At 40.8% G+C, this 19,437-nt stretch overlaps 1 protein-coding gene across 10 annotated transcripts in view; it reads right to left on the bottom strand.

Moving 5' to 3' along the window:
• dlgap1a (discs, large (Drosophila) homolog-associated protein 1a) overlaps positions 1–19,437 on the bottom strand; it is a 770,519-nt gene that overhangs the window by 264,652 nt on the left and 486,430 nt on the right. For 3 of the 10 annotated variants that reach the window (XM_087986492.1, XM_087986488.1, XM_087986486.1), the window contains one exon: positions 11,151–11,272. The exons of the other annotated variants lie outside the window; for them this stretch is intronic. The gene's annotated coding sequence lies outside the window, so the exon portion shown is untranslated. The remainder of the gene's footprint in view (positions 1–11,150; positions 11,273–19,437) is intronic. 10 annotated transcript variants of the gene reach the window in all.

Consider the following 19,437-nt stretch of genomic DNA (forward strand, 5'->3'; position numbering starts at 1 on the left):
AGATCACTAACCATCTCGTGCTGCCTGTGTTCATATCCTTCTGGAGCTAGAAATCCTAAACAGCATGCACAACCATCTGTATTTCCCAACAGATGGTCAACTATCTTCAGGTGCTCCATCAGCGACCTTCCTTCCAGCATAAGGTTAGAAGTGACAACGATTGCACAATGTTTGGTACTATTCGCAACTCCTCAGATACAAACGTAGTCCATGTTTAATGCAACAAGATCTGCATAAAATCCAGGCTTGCGCTAACAATAGGCAACTAACATTTGCGCCACACAAATGCCAGGCAAGGACCATCTCCAATAAGTGACCATTTAACCACGGCTCCTTGAAATTCAATGGTATTATCATCACTGGATCCCCCACTATCAATACCCTTAGGGTTACCATTGACCAAAAACTCAAATGGACTCACAACATAAATGCAGTGGCTACAAGAGCAGGTCAAGGCTAGGAATACTGCAGCGAATATGGCAGTGAGTCACCTCCTGACTCCCTAAAGGCTGTCGACTATCTACAAAAGCACAAATCAGACGTCTGTTGGAATATTCCCCACTTGCCTGGATGAGTGCAGTTCCAACAATACTTAAGAGGCTTGACACCATCTGGGGCACAGCAGCTCATTTGATTGCCACAAGCCTCTATTCCCTCCACTGATGCTCAGTAACAGCTATGTGCAATATCTACAAGATGCAGTGCAGAAATTCACCAAAGAATCTTAACAAGCACCTTCCAAATACACATCCACTTCCATATAGAAGGACAAGGGCAGAGATACATGGGAACCACCACCTGTAAGTTCCCCTGCAAGCCACTCACCATCTTGACTTTGAAATATATCATTGAACCTTCAGTATCGCTGGGTCAAAATCCTGGAATTCACTCCTGAACAGCATTGTGGGTCAACCTACAGCAAGTGGACTGCAGTGGTTCAAGAGCACAGCTCACCAACACCTTCTCAAGAAAACCAGGGATGGCCAGTCAACAAAGTCCATGAACACATACCAAAAAAAATTAAAAAGCTGCTTCTTTCTTCTAGCTTCACTTGCCAATAACTACTCTTCACAGTAGTGTAGAAATTTGCCTTTGTAAGTTAAGGCAAAATTCTTTCAATGGGGCAATGGGATCTCTTCAGAGCCTTATTTAAATCGTTTGGGTCAATGCATAATCTTAGCTTTCCAGGTTGTTTCACTGCTATGATGCTATTAATCCATTCTACAGGAGTTGTTAGTTTCTTAAATTTCTCTTCTTTTCCAGCTTTTTATCTTGCCTTTCAGACTGGACTTGAGGAAAGTTGGCAATTTTCTCAGCAGATTCTCAACTGATCTTTTATTTTCTTACATCTTCCCCTAGAACACATCCTGATATCGTGAACTCATCTTTATACTCAGGTTGGATATGAAGCATTATTAATGGTTTATTGTGCTGCTGAATGTTGCAAATCTCCTTTGCCATTCTGAGGGTTATCAGTCCAAGCTTTAGACTTGATCCAGCTGAGATGAATGGCATATGCTTGCCATCCACATTCAGAAACTCTAGATTCTTGCTCATGTTATTGTGATGGGCTCACAGAGTATTCTATCCTTTCAGCATGTGTATGGTCCCATCATATCGCCTTAAACTTACTTCAAGGGCATCATTTTTGGATTGCTATGTTGAGCCACTTTGCACAGATGTGTGAAGGTCATGATGTTGCATGACACACTAGTGTTTATCTGACACTTTACGTTGACTTGATATTGTTCTTCTGCAGTCCTCATTCCAACAGTCAGAAACCAGGTTTTATTTATTGACTTGACTGGACCAACTTGTAGCATGGTGTAAAATATTTCTTCAGAATCTATACTTTCCGCTTGTGTGAAAAACTATTCAGCTTCTTACTCCTCATGATGAACATCCTGCCCTTTGTTTATGATTGTTCTGCCTTGCATAGCTGGAATATTTGAATAGATTTTTTTTAGATTAGATTAGATTAGATTAGATTACAGTGTGGAAACAGGCCCTTCGGCCCAACAAGTCCACACCGACCCGCCGAAGCGAAACCCACCCATATCCCTACATTTACCCCTTACCTAACACTATGGGCAATTTAGCATGGCCAATTCACCTGACCCTGCACATCTTTGGACTGTGGGAGGAAACCGGAGCACCCGGAGGAAACCCACGCAGACACGGGGAGAATGTGCAAACTCCACACAGTCGCCTGAGGCGGGAATTGAACCCGGGTCTCTGGCGCTGTGAGGCAGCAGTGCTAACCACTGTGCCACCATGCCGCCCACGAATTTGATAGCATGACGCAAGATCTGGTCTGTTCGGTAGCTCTGGACACACTTCTGATGCCATATTTTGAGTGTACATCAAAGCACTGTTTACAACATGAGGACTTTATTGAAGTGAAGTTTAAGATGTTGATTACTGAAGTGCAGCTTCAGCCCACATGGTGTGTACCTCATGGAAGATGTTACATGACTACAACAGACCCAGGACAGAAATTTCATTTCAATCCAAATATTGGCCTCAAAATTATTTTAACAGTAAATTCTAATATCATTAACAATGATTCTTGGAAGCTATTAATATTCTTGTTTTTATTCCAATGTAGTCTTCAGAAAAAATCTGACATAAATTAGTTCTAAATATTCAGCTTTACGACAACACTTCACCTGCCCCCATATTTCTGTAACTTCTTTCAATCTTATAGTTTTTTGAGCTATCTACGCTTTTCAAATTCTGGCCTTACGTCCATCCCTAATTTTAATTCCTCCATCTTTGGAAGCCATGCTACTGACTGCCAAAGGCCATTTCTCTCTAACTCTCATAATCTTTCTTCATTTAATACATTTTATGCAACCTAACTCTTTGATTAAACTTTTATCATCTGCATTCTAATGTCTGTTTATCTGGCCTGCTGTCAATGCATTTTAATTAATTCTTCTGTGAAAACCTTGGGATATTTTAATGTGTTAAAGATGCCATACAAAAGCAAGTTGTTGTTAGAATATCACCATGACAAGGAATTGGGAAAAAAATTACCAAGACTTTTCTGGGATGTACGGATTGCGTTTTGGTAATTAATTCTGCTTTAACCACTGATATGCAATGACAGTGTGCATGAGAGAATATCAGTATACATATCCTGCCTCCAAACTAATGAAATTGCTTTGTAACATATCGGCAGCATCCCTTTAATTAGAAGTTAAAGTCATACTTGCTGAATTTTAATATGCCTTGCTTCCACCATTTAATTTCTTTTCAAAAATTGTCTTAAAAGTAAAAGAAACAGATCATGTATTTGTTGCCATGAACTAATATCCTCGTTCTAATTAGAAAAGGTTTATCCCCAGAAGATAAAGCTCATCAAAACTGAATTAGAAATACAAAATAAACTAACAAATTTTAAACCAAAACTTTCAAATTATATAAAAAAAAGAATCTTTATTCATAAACAAATACAGTACAAGCTCAATTATCCAAATGAGACAGGAGGGACTACATTGTTCAGATAACTGATCTGATCACAAACAAGCGGTAATTTATGAGTGCTGGTTATCCGAACATGCCTCGGTTATCCGGCAATGCACGTCATAATGCCATTTAACTGATAACTGAATGCTGAATTGCCTAATGCCATTTTCATGGGACCTTGAGATCTTGTTCAGATAATCTGCTATTCGAATAATTCATGTTCGATAATCAAGATTGTACTGTATTAAATACTCATTCTCAATTGTAACTTTTTTGGGTCTTTCATGACTATGATGGGCAACTCCCAATTGCCCTGAAGAAAATAAGACCATAAGACATAGGAGTAGAAATTAAGCCATTTGGCCCATGAGTCTGCTCCACCAATCAATCATGGCTGATAGGTTTTTCAACCCCATTTTCACTCTTTCTCCCTATAACTTTCGATCTCCTTGGCAATCAAGAGCTTATCTATCTCGGTTATAAAAGTACCAGTGAACTGGCTTCTTGTACTGCTGCTGTCCACGTGGTGTAGGTTCTAATTAAGATGTGCTTCTTGAAAAATTAACTTATAATATAATTGCCTAGATATCCAAATAAAATCATGAACTTTTGAAAGGCACACTTCTCAAAGTGAAGTATGCTAGTTACAACAGCAAATATTTTGCATATGCATAGAACACAGGCTTCTTTTACGCAGTCACCAAGTCTATATCACATTTGTAAATAGAGGTCAGAGGACTGTGTTTGTGGATGTAAGAAATGATGTTTGTTTCAATGAAGACATGCAGAGAGAGCTTGCCACAAGGGCATATGCCTTCACCCACTTTCTCTCTCTTTGAAAGCCTTCATAAATTTGAGGGTTGAAAACACATTGGAAGGTCACAACACTGGAAAAGGAGGGTTCTCAAAGTAAATGTCAGAATCTACACCACTCTTCCCAGAAAATGAGAATCCATCCAGCCAGAACTATTCCAGGAAGAAAGCTCATTGTTGGAACAATCGGTTGAAGGACTAAATAGGACATGGGCTACGTTAGATCTAAAATTATGCAATTAATAATCTTGTTGTAAAAGTACCTTCAGGGAATAGTGACCATAGCATGATAGAATTTTCAGTTAGGACAGAGACAGGAGAATTTATAATAGGAAATACAGTAATGGCACAGAAGCTAAATGTGTATTGCTATCCAGCTGCACAGAGGAAGATATAAGAAGTTTCGCTGAAATAATTAAAATCTACAAGTTTAGTGAGACCATGGGCTGAAAGAAATTAGTATTAGTTAAAAAAAGCATTGAAGGAATGATTAAGATTGAAAGCTAACAAACCTCAGGATGATCTTCACTATATCCTGTTGAAAGAAATGGTTAGAGAGATAGGGGACACATTGGTGAACAACTTTCAAAATACTATTAATTCTGCAACTAGACCAGCAGTTTGGAAGGGTGCAAACGTAACTCCGTTGTTTAAGAAAGGAGAGAGAGGGAGAAAATCAGGAATTACAGACCTATTCATCTGCTACTGATATTAGGGAAAATACTAGACTCTATTATAAAAGATACAATTATTTGATATTTAGAAACTAATTTCCAAAAAGAGCCAACATGGATTTATGAATATAGGAACATTGGAGTAGGAGCCCATCGAGCCTGCCCTGCCATTCAATACAATCAATACCAATGCATTTTATCCACTCCATCCCCATAAACCCATATGCCACTGTCATCAGAATTCTATCAATTTTTGTCTTAAACATATTCAATGACTGAGCTTCAATAGTTCTCTGTGATAAATTCCAAAGCTTCACAGCCCGCCAAATAGATTAAAATGTTCATTATCTCAGAACAAAGTGGCAATCCTTTATTTCTGAATTACGTCACCTAGTTCTAAACTCCCCAAACAGGAGAAACATCTTCTTGCATCTAACTTGAATATCCCTTTAAGCATTTTGCATGTTTTGATGAGGTCGTTTTTCATATTTCAAACTTCTAGACAATACAGGCCCATTTTCCCCAATCCCTCTTCATAGATAGTCTCACCATCCTGAAAACAAGTTTGGCAAACCTTTGTTGCACTCTCTCCATGGCAATGATCTCTTTCCTGAGATAAGGAAATCAAAACTATACAAAGTACCCCAAACACAGTCTAATTAAGCTCTTATACAATTGAAGCAACACTTCACTACTCCTGGACTCAAATCCTCTTGCAATAAAGCCTTCCTCATAATTTGCTGCACCTGCATGTCAGATATGAATATAATGAATGGCAGAGCAGGCTTGAGGGACAGAATTGCCTACTCCTGCTCCTTGTCTCTATGCCTCCATGGTCTACTCTACTGCAATTTCTATTGAGTCAGGCAAGATGTTAAAGGGTCATGGTTCACGGAGCCTCAGCGATATCATGAACAGGGCAGTGTGCATGAGAGAACATTTTGCAAGGTGAATTCAGAAGGGGTGGCTCACACTAAGGCCAGCCCTAAGTATATTCCGTGCCCCTCGTGTCCCCAACATCAAGATATGGCACTTCCCTGTCCAATCATTCACTATACATTCTATCAATGAATCCTATAAAAGCAGGTGAATGTATTAAAAATACATCCTGAAAAGTTATGAATGAACCACTTTTAAATGTTAAAGTTACCTCCTTTCTACTACAGGACAATGATTCAGAGCCTTAGAAGTTTCAATACAAGGAGTTCCACTTGAAACCATTAATGTTTGTGAAAAAAATCGATAACAATCAAACAGCCAGAGCTGTCAATGAAGTTGGGGTGCAGCTGTTGCAACAGTCCAGCAGGTGCCTGGGCTCTCAACCAAGAATTCATAATGAGGTTCACATAACTGCTGACTCAACTCTGCAGGCTCCCATCCCTTGGTATGATCACACCTTCGGAGCTTATACTTTACAAGGTAGATGTGTAAAGCTGAGAATTCTCCCACTATCTGCCCCGAAGATGACAATCCAATCATTAACTCTGCTTCTCTCTCTACAGATATTGCCAGACCTGCTGATCTGTTACAGCACTTTCCACTTTTATTTTATCTTTTGATTAGACACTACACAGTCTTTCAATGTCAACACAGAGTTTTACAGTATCAGATCATAATCTTTGCCCTCAATTTTCGTAAATGGTCGCTGTGGGTGAAGGTGATGCTCAGCTTTTCCCTTACACGCTCTTTTGGCCTTGCACCATAATCATTTTATTTCTTCTGCCTTCCACCTTATAAAGATTTTTCTTTTGTTCTTTCCCTTCTCCCCATTCCCCATAGCCTAAAATCTGTTACATCTTTAATGTTTTACTCAGACCTGGGATCAGTTATCAACCTGAAAAGTTAACCGATTGTGTCTCCATGGATGCTACCCGATGTGCTAAACATTGCCTGAACTTTCGATTTTTATTGTGGGTGGCTCGGTGGTTAGCACTGCTGCCTCATAGCGCCAGAGACCCGGGTTCAATTCCCGCCTCAGACTGTCTGTGTGGAGTTTGCACATTCACCCCATGTCTGCGTGGGTTTCCTCCGGGTGCTCCGGTTTCCTCTCACAGTCCAAAAATGTGCAGGTTAGGTAAATTAGCCATGCTAAATTGCCCATAGTGTTAGGTAAAGGGGGTAAATGTAGAGGAATGGGTTTGAGTGGGTTGCTCTTCGGAGGGTCGGTGTGGACTTGTTGGGCCTAAGGGCCTGTTTCCACACTAAGTAATCTAATCTATTTCAGATGCTCATTGCATGATGCATCTGTTGGCTTGGGTACTTGCACTTAGGGTTTGGTGCTGTGCATAATGGAGGATTCTTTTGGTTTCTTGCCACTTCCACAACATTCTCTTTCTCCAGTTACAGAAACAATGGAATGCCAATGGGAAACCATTAGCTACTGATAATGCTCTTCTGAATTTAAATGCTTTGGAATAAAAGGCAATATCTTTAATTCCAGATGAGTTTGCATCACCAATTAATGCAAATCACTTGCGCTACTCAAGGCTGTTGATCTTTATCTCTTTGTGGCAGGGCTGTGACTATAAGTTACCAGAAGAAAACAATGCGCCTAGGTTTGCAGTGAGTTGAAAGCTAAAAGCCTTACAATCTCATGCTTCCTTGTAAGACCCCCTTGGAAAATTCCAACATAAGAGTTAAAGCCAAGAGCTTTTAACCCAATAGAAAATAATTTCTATAAGGTACTTTGATCTCCTGCAGTAATTTTGGCATGCCATCTTCAAACATCCCCTTGGAGCTGACATGAATGGATGTTTCCTCTTCGGAACAGTGTTTTCATCCACTTTCATTGAGAACAAATCCAAGAGATCAGGAGAATCCCTGTGGAAATTTCAAGCGGAAGACTGATAATATACATTGTTACTTGGCATTTATATACTGTGTATTTCAGCAAATGAATAATATCACATGCTGTTAATGATAAATAACCTAAATAATGTGACTGACATTTCTTTTTGATTTCTTCCTTTTCTCCCTTCCTTATCTAATTAATTACAACAATATGGTGCATTCCACATTTTACTGCAAAGAATAATTCAGAAAAATTGTTGGCAAAATGAACGGTGCACTGCTGCGTTGTTGATTGTTGATTTATAAAAGCCTAGTGAATTTTGACATTAGATTAAGATGTGATGGACTAAAGTCGAACAGACTCAATAATTCAGATTCCTCAGTGGACTCTCAACGGTTTTTAATCTTTTTTTACTGACTAGGATAGTTACAGTTTAGGAATATTATTTATTCTGTTTTGAAGCACTCAATGCTCCAGGGAAGAATATCAGTGTAGCATTTGATCACAGTTTCCAATTCATAGATCAATGTAAATTACATTTTGTTGCAGGTGAAAACTTCTGGAATTGGCTTATTTCAAATTAAAGCTGATTTGTGGCACCATATCTGACCACAGGGACTTTGCCAGGCAGTAAACAGCAGGATCAATGCTGTAGCTGAGAGCCATTCAGAAAAAAGGAGATTTTCTGTTCTCTCTCTACCTCCTGAAGGCAGTGAATCACTTTGAGGATCGTTAGGCAATGACTGCCTCTAGCAAGTTAGAATGGTCGGGCAAATTGTACATTGATATTGAGGGGCATCACAGCTGATCTCGATTTTGTCCTTTTCCTATTGCGCACATTTCAGCAAAAGTTCAGTAATCAGAATCTCATGGCCTCAAGTGACTTGATGGCAGGATTGGAAATGTGCAGGGAGTTAGTTTGTGGGTGTAGTGTCTGATAGTGCCCTGTCATTCATGCATTGTTGGGGGACAGGAAGTCGATTCCCCTGCTGTAACCTCATAGGGTCAAAGTTTAGCCCATCATATTTAAAAGGCACCCAGACACGTATTCACTTCCTGTAATCCTGTAGCATTATTCCTGCTGTGTGGGCACTGGTGTGTGTGCTGCAAAGTGAACCAGCAAACAGTAGGAGAACACTGCCTCCAATTCTCCTGTCTATTCTTTTTAAAATTAACACTAACCGGAGTAGACAGCCCCTGGCCAGGAACTGTAACAATCACAGAAATCAAAGTGTTACAGGAAACTTGCAGAACTCCAACAGAAAATTATTAAATTTAAATTAAAATAACATTACCAGGGCTGATGATGCACCCCAGCTCCCGCAGAGCCTAGTCCTCCCATCTGTACTGGGCCTAAGAGTTTATCTTTATTACAGTGGTAGAGGATGAATCACTTATAAGTCTTAATGTGAAGATATGCTTGCCTTCATATCATTCTCATGATTGTCCTACCTGCCTATCTTCTTTTCCACCTATCCACTCCACCCTCCTCCCCGACCTATCACCTTCATCCCCTCACCCACTCACCTATTGTACTCTATGTTACTTTCTCCCCACCCCCACCCTCCTCTAGCTTATCTCTCCACCCTTCAGGCTCTCTGCCTTTATTCCTGATGAAGGGCTTTTGCCCGAAAAGGCCAATTTTACTGCTCCTCGGATGCTGCCTGAACCGCTGTGCTCTTCTAGCATCACTAATCCAGAATCTGGTTTCCAGCATCTGCAGTCATTGTTTTTACCTTCATGTCATTCAGTGCAATTGTATAGGTAACAATAACATTAGATATTATTTCTGACTAGCCAACCAGGAGATACTGATGGCACATCTTTTTCTATCTGGGGCCACATTCCTCTTTCCCGTAGTTAAGAATGTATGACACCGCGAGATTGTGTGGAGCTGAATCCAGTTCCAACAATAATCCTTTTGAGAACCATTACCTTACACCAACAGCACCTTGAGACTACAACAATTGCTAGGACCTTCTGATCTCTTGATGAGCTCAACTGTTGCTGCCATTAGCTTATCTTGATCCAATGGAGAATTACAACTGCCAATAGCATGTGCTATTTTGGGTGGGAGGAAATTGATGGGGATGTTTCAGAGCAGACAAGTATCACCACAGTTTAGTAATTCCTGGCTGCAGGAATGGTGGGAAATCCTGATCCCAACAACAGCAGTTGGAAGCCCTACTAAGACAGCCTGGATGTAGGGCAGAGCAGATACTGGTAGTCATGGAGTCCACAAGTTAATCTGGGTTCAGTGAAGAGGAAGGGTCAATGACCATCTGTGTTCTGCAAGGGTAAGTGACACATAGTCACCAGAAAATGGCACTCACAAGGCACCAAGCAATGTAAATGTATGAGTGGAGAGTGGTGCTGGGCCACAATACAAGATGGATCACATGGATTAATGAGTGGGATCCAGTTCATTCCAGGAAAATTGTACCTGTTGTAAGAGATTGCTTGTGTAGTTCACTAATGAGGGACACAAAAGGTGTGGAAACATAGAAACACAGAGACTGGTCCATCATTCAATGTAATCATGGTTGGTTCATCCAACTCAGTACCCTGTTTTCACTTTCTTCCCATAGCATTTGATCCCTTTAGCCAAAATAACAATATCTGTTACCTTCTTGAAAATATTCAATGTATGTCCAAAATGATTGTTACCAATTTTTATAGATGCACCACAGAACGCATTCTATCTGGATGCATATCAGCATAGTATGGCAAGTCCTCTTCCCAAAAGTACAAGAAACTACAAAGAGTTATGAAAACAGCCCAGTGCATTAGGAAACCAGCCTTCCATCTGTTGACTCCAGCAGCTATAATTCCTGCTGCCATAATCAAAGACCCCTCCCAACATAGTTATACTCTCTCCGAACCTCTTCCATCAGGCAGAAGATATAAAAATTTGAATACACATACAAACAGATTCAAGAACAGCTTCTTCCCTGCTGATGTCAGACTTCTGAATGGACTTCTCAAATGTCAATTTTGATCTCTCTCTCTGCATCTTCTTTGTATTATCTTTGTGTGTCTATATATATATATAAATAAAAACACTGTATTCTGCATTCTGTTCAGCTACCCGATGCTCTTTGTATGGTACAATCTGCCTGTAGAACACACAAAACAACACTTTTCACTGTATCTCTGTACATGTGACAACAATAAATCAAAGTAAACCAACTGCTTACTCTGGCAGAGTGTTCAACAGGTTCACCACTCTCTGGGTGAAGACATTTCTCCTCATCGCAGTCCTAAATGGTTTATCCTGTATTCTGTGGCCACTCAGACTGTGACCACTAATTCTGGATTCCTCTGCCATTAGGAATACCATTTTTGTGTTTATTATGTATGCTCTTGTTTGAATTTTATAAGTTCAATGAGATCGTTCTTACCTCTCTTCTAAACTTCAGTGAAAATGTCTTAACTGAACCAATTTCTCTTCATACACCAGTCCTGTCATTGGAGGATTCAGTCTGGTAAATCTTTGTTGCACACCCTTCATAGCCTGAACATCCTGCAATAGATAAAGAAACCAAAACTACATACAACGTAGGAGGCATGGGTGCTTATAAAATATTGGGGCCTACTGAAATTACATTAAATCCTTCTTTCTACATATAAAAGAGTACATAACTCAGGGATGTGATCAAAGAGGGAGAGTGTTCAATAAATCAAATTGATCTATTCAGAAAAGAGTAGAGGATGTTGGGAGATCTTACAATGATACAGAATTTCTTCACCAGAGTGGTGAGCCTATGGGTTTCTCTGCCTTAGAAAGTATTCATGGCAAAACTTTGAAAGTTTTCAAGAAGGAGACAGATATGAGTTTGGAGTGAGGTGTCACCAGTCTGGTTTTCAGGGCTGGGCATGCAGAAATCAAAGGTAATCCATTGGTGAGGAAAGAGAATGTGCATGCCCATCTGCAAATTAATGCAGGTACTCAGGCAGATAGATGCCAAAAGCAACTAGCACCGAACCACACCCTCATCCCTGATTAAAGAGACCAGAGGATGCACCAACACATCATTCTCTGTGCCCTCTGCCAGCACCTTCCTCAATTTGACTCAGGATCACACTCTGAGTGCATCAGAGACATATCCCTATAGCCCTGATGACAGCTGAAGTCTTGAACATTCACAGGGGTGTTCAAGCCCAGATCCATACTAATGACATGCCTCAGGAAATGATGTGGAGACAGTAACGGGAAAATCTGACAAAATGCAAAAGCCATGTGCAGTCTTAAGCATTAGGTGGAGTAGGGCATTTAAGTCATAGATCTGGTGCCAGTGCATGGAGGGGCTGGAGACTATCAGGGAGGATGAGGCCCATCAAAATACTCAGTGGATACTGGATAGGCAATCAGAGGTGCACTCACAGAAATATAGGAGTGGGAGTAGGCCATTCAGCCCTTCACGCTTACTCCACCATTCATTCTGGTCACAGCTGATCATCCAAATCCATAGCTTGTCTTTGTGTTTCCCCAGAACTTTTAATCCCTTTAGCCCCAAAATACTATATCCAAATCCTACCTGAAATGATACAATGTCTTAACCTCAACTGCTTTCTGTGGTAACAAATGCCAAAGGCTTACCATTCTCTGGGTGAAGAAATTTCTCCTCATCTTAGTCCTAAATGTACATTTAGATTGTGTCCCTTGGTTGTGGACTCCCCACTTTTGCGAACACCCTTTCTGCATCAGTCCTTTAAGAATATCACAGGTTTCTGTGAGATCCCCTCATTCTTTTGAACTCCAATGAACATAATCCTAATCAATTCAATCTCTCTGCATACCATCCTAGGAATCAGTCTGGTAACACTTAGGTGCTCTCCCTCAAAAGCAAGAAAGTCCTTACTCGGATAAGGAAGGAGATCAGAACTGCATACAATATCCCAGGTACAGTCTCACCAAGGCCCTGTATAATTGCAGTAAGAAATCCCAGTTCCTGTATTTGAATTCTCTTCCTATGAAGCCCAACTTGCTGCACCTGCATGTTTGTCTTCAGAGTTTGGCGCATGATGAGATCCAAGTCCCATTGCCCATTCTCCTCTCTCAATTTATAGCCATTCAGATAATAATCTGCCTTCCTGTTTATGCTACCAAAGTGGATATCCTCACATTGATCCACATTCTACTTCATCTGCCATCCATTTGCCCACTCACTCATCTTGTTCAAATCACACTGAAGCATCTCTGCATTCTCCTCACTGTTCACCCTCCCACCCAGCTTTGTGTTATCTGCAAATCTGCAGATATAACATTTAATTCCCACATCTTGTGGCAATTAACATATATTGCAAGCAGCCGGGGTCCTAGCACTGATCTTTGTGCTCCCTAAATTCATCCCTGCCATTTGGAAAATAAAAAGGACCTTTTATTTGTACTCTTTGTCTCTTGTAAGCCCACCAAATTCTCTATTCACATCAATACTCCCAATTCCACGTGCTTTAATTTTACACACTAATCGCTTATGTCTTAACTTCATGTGTAACAATCCATTGTGTAGTAAGTGCAGATCTTAATCAGATGGGCCAATGGGTTCAGGAGTGACAGGTGGAGTTTAAATTAGATAAATGTATGGTACTGAAATTTGGGAAAGCAAATCTTAGCAGGACTTATACACTTAATGATAAAGTACTAGGGAGTGTTGCTGAACAAAGAGACCTTGGAGTGCAGGTTCATAGCTCCTTGAAAGTGGAATCACAGGATAGTGTAGAAGGCGTTTGGTATGCTTTCCTTTATTGGTCAGAGTATTGAGTATAGGAGTTGGGAGGTCATGTTGCAGCTGTACAGGACATTGGTTAGGCCACTTTTGGAATATTGCATGCAATTTTGGTCTCCTTTCTATTGGAAGAATGTTGTGAAACTTGAAAGGGTTCAGAAAAGATTTACAAGGATGTTGCCGGGGTTGGAGGATTTGAGCTACTGGAGGAGGCTGAATAGGCTGGGGCTGTTTTCCCTGGAGTGTTGGAGGCTGAGGGGTGACCTTATAGAGGTTTATAAAATCATGAGGGGCCTGGATAGGATAAATAGACAAAGTATTTTCCCTGGGGTGGGGGAGTCAAGAACTAGAGGACATAGATTTAGGGTGAGAGGGGAAAGATATAAAAGAGACGTAAGGGGCAACGTTTTCATGCAGAGGGTGGTGTGTGTATGGAATGAGCTGCCAGAGGAAGTGGTGGAGGCTGGTACAATTGCAACATTTAAAAGGCATCTGGATGGGTATATGAATAGGAAGGGTTTAAAAGAAAATGGGCAAGTGCTGGCAAGTGGAACTAGATTAGGTTGGAATATCTGGTTGGCATGGACGAGTTGGACCAAAGGGTCTGTTTCCGTGCAGTACATCTCTATGACTCTAAGCGCTGTTAATATGTTTCGGCCATTTTGAATACTGAAAGCTATTTTTGCCCTTGCTGCCTCTTCCCCTGCGATCTCTACCCCACAATCTCCAACACTAACCCTTGAAGAACCAAGACCATATGCAACACACAGAAGATTTCAAGGGAGCAAGGAAGTACTTTAGCAGTAGACAGTAAACTATTCAAACCTAAGCCATCTGTAAGAAAGCTCCAAAAATAAATACAATTACACCATCAGCCAGCATAAACAATTCAGCAATTATCTGAAAGTGTTTGATGATCCTTTTAAAGTAGACCTGGGTGGAGATGTAACAATGTTTTACTACCAATTAACTATACAAAGTTAAAATAGGGAGAAGGCTGGATAATAGACTTTGACAATGCCATAATCTACATTCTGCTGGGGATTCCTAGGTGCACACAAACAAACTTCCTTCTAAAGTGGGACCTTGCATGACCCCCATGATAGTGTGCGCGCACAGCTAGGTCCTAACTCTGAACTTTAGGGTTGTGTTTAGCTATTATATTGTCTAATTTCATGACTTCACAATCCCCTCCCAACTCTTGCCTAGCACCTATAGTTGCGCTATCATGTATGTGGTAGGACAAAATTCCAGGTAGCAAGTAGTAAATCCTGAATGTTGATTTGGATATTTGAAGGAAGTACAGAGCTCATGGTAGTCACTTGGATTAAAAGTGAGCAGAGATTGTAGTTTAACGACTCACTATAAGAATAAGCTGCCTGTTCACTCTTTATAGCTTTAGACAGAGATAAATTAATAATCTCAATTTGAGAATTTGCATATGTAATGAGTGCAATTGGATCGATTAAACAAGATGCTGACTTTTATAAATAGAAGCCATATCTAAAAACAATTGTCTTAATAATAGTTGTGTAAACTAGTTCACTTGAATTTTGCACTCAGTTCTAAAAACTGTGCTGGATTTTGTCACGATGAAAATTAGAGCTTAATGTTCTAGATGTTATTTAAGGATACAAAAAGAGTTCAAAAATAGACTGCTCTGGATTCCGACCAATTAGATGCACTGTTTTCATTTCACTTGGGGAAAACCATGAAGCTTTGTGCCAACATGACCAACTGCACATCATGTGACTTCTTTCACTCAAACTCTTCCTGATTATTTAAAATCAGTCATATTGCTGCCAGATAGATCTCACATGGAAAAATGTGTTAGCTGTCATTACGATAGAGAAATTTAGCAAAAATACTCGCCTTCATTTCTCCCAATATCTTTCAAGCTTGTAGCCGTCATGACAACATTTCCAGAGTAAACCTCCGGTGCATTCATTTCCTAGTTCCCCTGTCTTGTCAACCCTTGAATGCCTAAGTGAATTCTGGGAGTAATTTCATATTGCACACTTTTTCTGAATTAATTATGGAAGAGAAACAAGCTCCAGCAATTAAACTATAACACAATACAATGGAATGGGGGAGATGGGGCATGTTGGTAATATTACAGAACTGGCAATCCAGAGACCCAGGTTTTGGGAGGAGGGGTTCAAATCCCAGCACAGTGACTGGTGGAAATTAAATAAATCTGAAATCAAAGTCTGGTCTAATGGTGCTGACATAACCTTGCTAATTGTGGTATAAGTCCATCCAGGTTATTAATGTGCATTGAGGGAAAGAACTCTGCCTTCCTTAAATGGTCTAGACGACATGGAACTCTAAATGCAGACAAATGGGGTGATTCCTAAAAAGCACAGCAAATTACCGCAGACGCTGGAATCTGTACTGAAAACAAAAACATGGTGGAAATCACCACAGGTCAAGCAGCAACCATGGAGACACAGCAAGGTAATGTTTCAAGTCAAGATGGCTCTCAGCAGACTCAAAATGTTAACTTGCTGTCTCTCCATGGATTCTGCCTGACCCACTGTGATTTTTAGTAGTTTTTTGTTAACTCCTAAATGCCCTCTGAAATTGCCTATTAATCCATACAGTTGTAGAAAATCACTGAAATATGTAGAAATAACAAGTGAAAATAGAAGGGTCACTAATCATTGGCAAATGTACCAGAAATAAAAACAGACTTGTTTGCCCTGAAAATTCCTCCTAACTATCAGCTGTAGTCTTGCGCAAAATTGGGAAAGCTATCCTAGAGACTAGTCAAGCAATATCCTGACACAATTATGCTCAGCATATCATACCTGACAACGTCCTAGACAATACTTGGGTGTGACCTATCTTACCAGCACATCCGCCACAACAGAGGGGTGTTGGCACAGTGGTATAGAGTCAGGAGCAAATAGTCCTTGGAGTACTCAATATTGACTCCAGAAGCCATGCAACTTCATAATATTAATCTGAACATTGGGGCACAGACAGCCTCTCATAGGGCACCTCACACATTCAATGCATTATCTGAGCTGACATGGCATCTACTGTTAAAGTTACATTTTCAAGTGAACTTTAAAACAGTTCTGGGATTTACATATTCAAGAACTGAAACCAACATGGTCATTCTAAAAGATGAGACTTAACAAATAATCCAGGTGATTTTCAACATATAATTTCAGTTACATCACACAGTAAACATTTGCAATAAAATCTGTGTCTCACGATCTTACACTCCACAACACTAGATGAAGCTAGTGCTTCCAAATAAACCTGTTGGACTATAACCTGGTGTTGTGTGATTTTTAACTTTGTCCACTCCAGTCCAAAACCGGCTCCTCCACATCATGACTACCATCAACACCATTAACTGCTGACTCAAAGTGGAGAGGATCTCCAAGAAGATCGCACATATCGACACAGACACCAAGTTTTTGCAGAAAGGCAGGAAAGCAGGAAAGATCCCAAAAGGATTACAGATCACAAACCCACTCAAGTTGACCTACAACACAGATACGTGGAGAGACTTTGCCAGCGCACCTCTCGCAAACCCCTCAATCATCTCGTGCACCAACTCTACAGCAGGCACCACAACCTTTGAAATTAAGATGGAGTCCACACGCTCAGCCTGCACTCAGGATACAGCAGTACAGTTACGGGACATTGCCAAACAAGCAAGGCAACAAAACTACACCACATACAAGAAATTGAGAAACTTGGCATCAACACTAGCAATAGCCAAGCCCGCCCTGGCACCAGAGTGGAAAACATTATCACCGCAGGGAAGTCGACCGTCAACTTATCAGACCACACCCTTCAACCGGAAGAGACTGAAGTTCTTAGCAGGGGTCTCAATTTCTGCCCCACCACCAAAATGGACCCCAAGGGTCTTGCAGCAGACACGGAGGAATTCTTCAGACGAATGAGACTCCAGGTAACTCTTTTAAAATGCCTACAGTGATCTCAATGAGCCCACCGAAGAACCGGAACAGGGACCAAAAAAAGAGCCAACTTGGACCCCACCGGAGGGCCGCTGCCCTGGGCTTGACATGTTTGTTCAAACCATCAGGAAATAGATAAATAATAGATTCATCAGCCGCACCTACGAGGTAGAGCAGAACATCACCCAATCACAACGCAATGCCAACAATGCTCTCAAAACCAATCACAACATTGTCATCAAACAAGCACATAAAGGAGTAGCCATCATCATTCAGAATAGAACAGATTACTGCAAGGGAGTGTACTGACAACTGAACAACTAGGAACACTACAGGCAACTACCGGCCGATCCGACCAAAGAGCACAGGTGTATACTAAACACATTGATCAGAACTTTTGATCCAGTCCTTCAGAGTTCCCTACACGCCCTCATCCTACATACTTCTCACGTAGGGGACTTCTACTGCCTTCCAAGGATACACAAAGCCAACACACCAGGACATTCCATCATATCAGGCACTGGGATCCAGTGTGAGAACTTCTCTGGCTATGTCAAAGGCATCTTGAAACCCACTGTACAGGGGATCCCCGGCTTCTATTGCGACACTACAGATTTCTTACAGAAACTCAGCACCCATGGGCCAGTCGAAATGCCAGTCCTTGTCACAATAGACTTTTCAGCACATTACACCAGTGCCCCCACAATGATGGCATCGTGACAACAGCCTCAGCACTCAACACCAACAACTGCCAATATCCGAGCACCATCCTACAGCTCATCTGCTTTATCCTCAACTACAACATTTTCACCTTTGGCAACCAGTTCTTCATCCAGACAGACGGAACAGCCATGGGGACCAAATTTGCACCCCAATATGCCAACATCTTCATACACAGGTTCTCTATGCAGGACTTCCGACCAACATTATACACCAGGTTCACGGACGACATTTTCGTTCTGTGGACTCATGGACTGAAACAACTACACAGTGATATCAATGAGTTTCATCCCACCATCAAACTCACCATGGACTACTCTCTAGTATCTGTTTCATTCTTGGACACATGCATCTCCATCAAAGATGGGCACGTTAGCACCTCACTCTCCCTCAAACCCACAGATAACCTCATTATGCTACACTTCTCCAGCTTCCACTTGAAACATATTAAACCAGCATTTTTTTGAGTTTGTGAAGTTTTCCAAGTCAAAAGAGGCTAGGCTAGAAATCTTCAGGTTGTTAGAATTAGAAAAAAAGTCATCAGAATTGCAGAGGAAAAGTGAAGAAAAGCTCTACAATTCAAGAAAGAAGTATGATTTCTCTGAACTTCAGACTCTGCAATGAATAGTGCTGGGAAACAAGTTGAAACTTTGCTTTAATTGAGAGAGAGAGAGAGAAAGAAAGAGAGAGAGAGAGAGAGAGAGAGAGTGTGTGTGTGTGTGTGTGTGAGAGAGAGAGAGAGAGAGAGAGAGACAAACGCACACACACAGTGTGTGTTAGAGAGAAGACATTCCTAGAGAGAGAGCGTGCAAGCTTGGTTTGCTTGCTTCTGTTCTTTTGCGTGATAAACATGTACTCTGTTGCTAAAAACAAAAATTGCAGCTTCTTGGGACTGTCTCAGTGACCAGCCACCATGTTAACGAACAAAATAAAAAAAAAATCTATCAAACTAGGTTCCATTCTGGAATCTAACCTATCAGGTAGTATCATCAGCTAGGACTATAACAATGATACTTCCATACTGCCAAACATTAACCAGTATCAAACCATATGCCTGCATTTGTTTCTCTTCTCATTTAACTTTCTATGGAACAATATTCTCGATTAAAAATCACATTTACTAAATCAAGTTTAGCCAATGTCTGCATAACGGTTTCCAAATTCCTTGCATTCTGAACCTAGAGGTTATCCTGAGAATGCATCTAATCAGGCAAAAGTGAGGACTGCAGATGCTGGAAATAAGTCTAGATTAGAGTATTGCTGGAAAAGCACAGCGGGCCAGGCAGCATCCGAGGAGCAGG

Source organism: Chiloscyllium plagiosum, unplaced genomic scaffold (genome assembly GCF_037043375.1).
Source record: "Chiloscyllium plagiosum isolate Xiang-an unplaced genomic scaffold, Cpla_swu_hap1 HiC_scaffold_4, whole genome shotgun sequence".
Classification (NCBI taxonomy): domain Eukaryota; kingdom Metazoa; phylum Chordata; class Chondrichthyes; order Orectolobiformes; family Hemiscylliidae; genus Chiloscyllium; species Chiloscyllium plagiosum.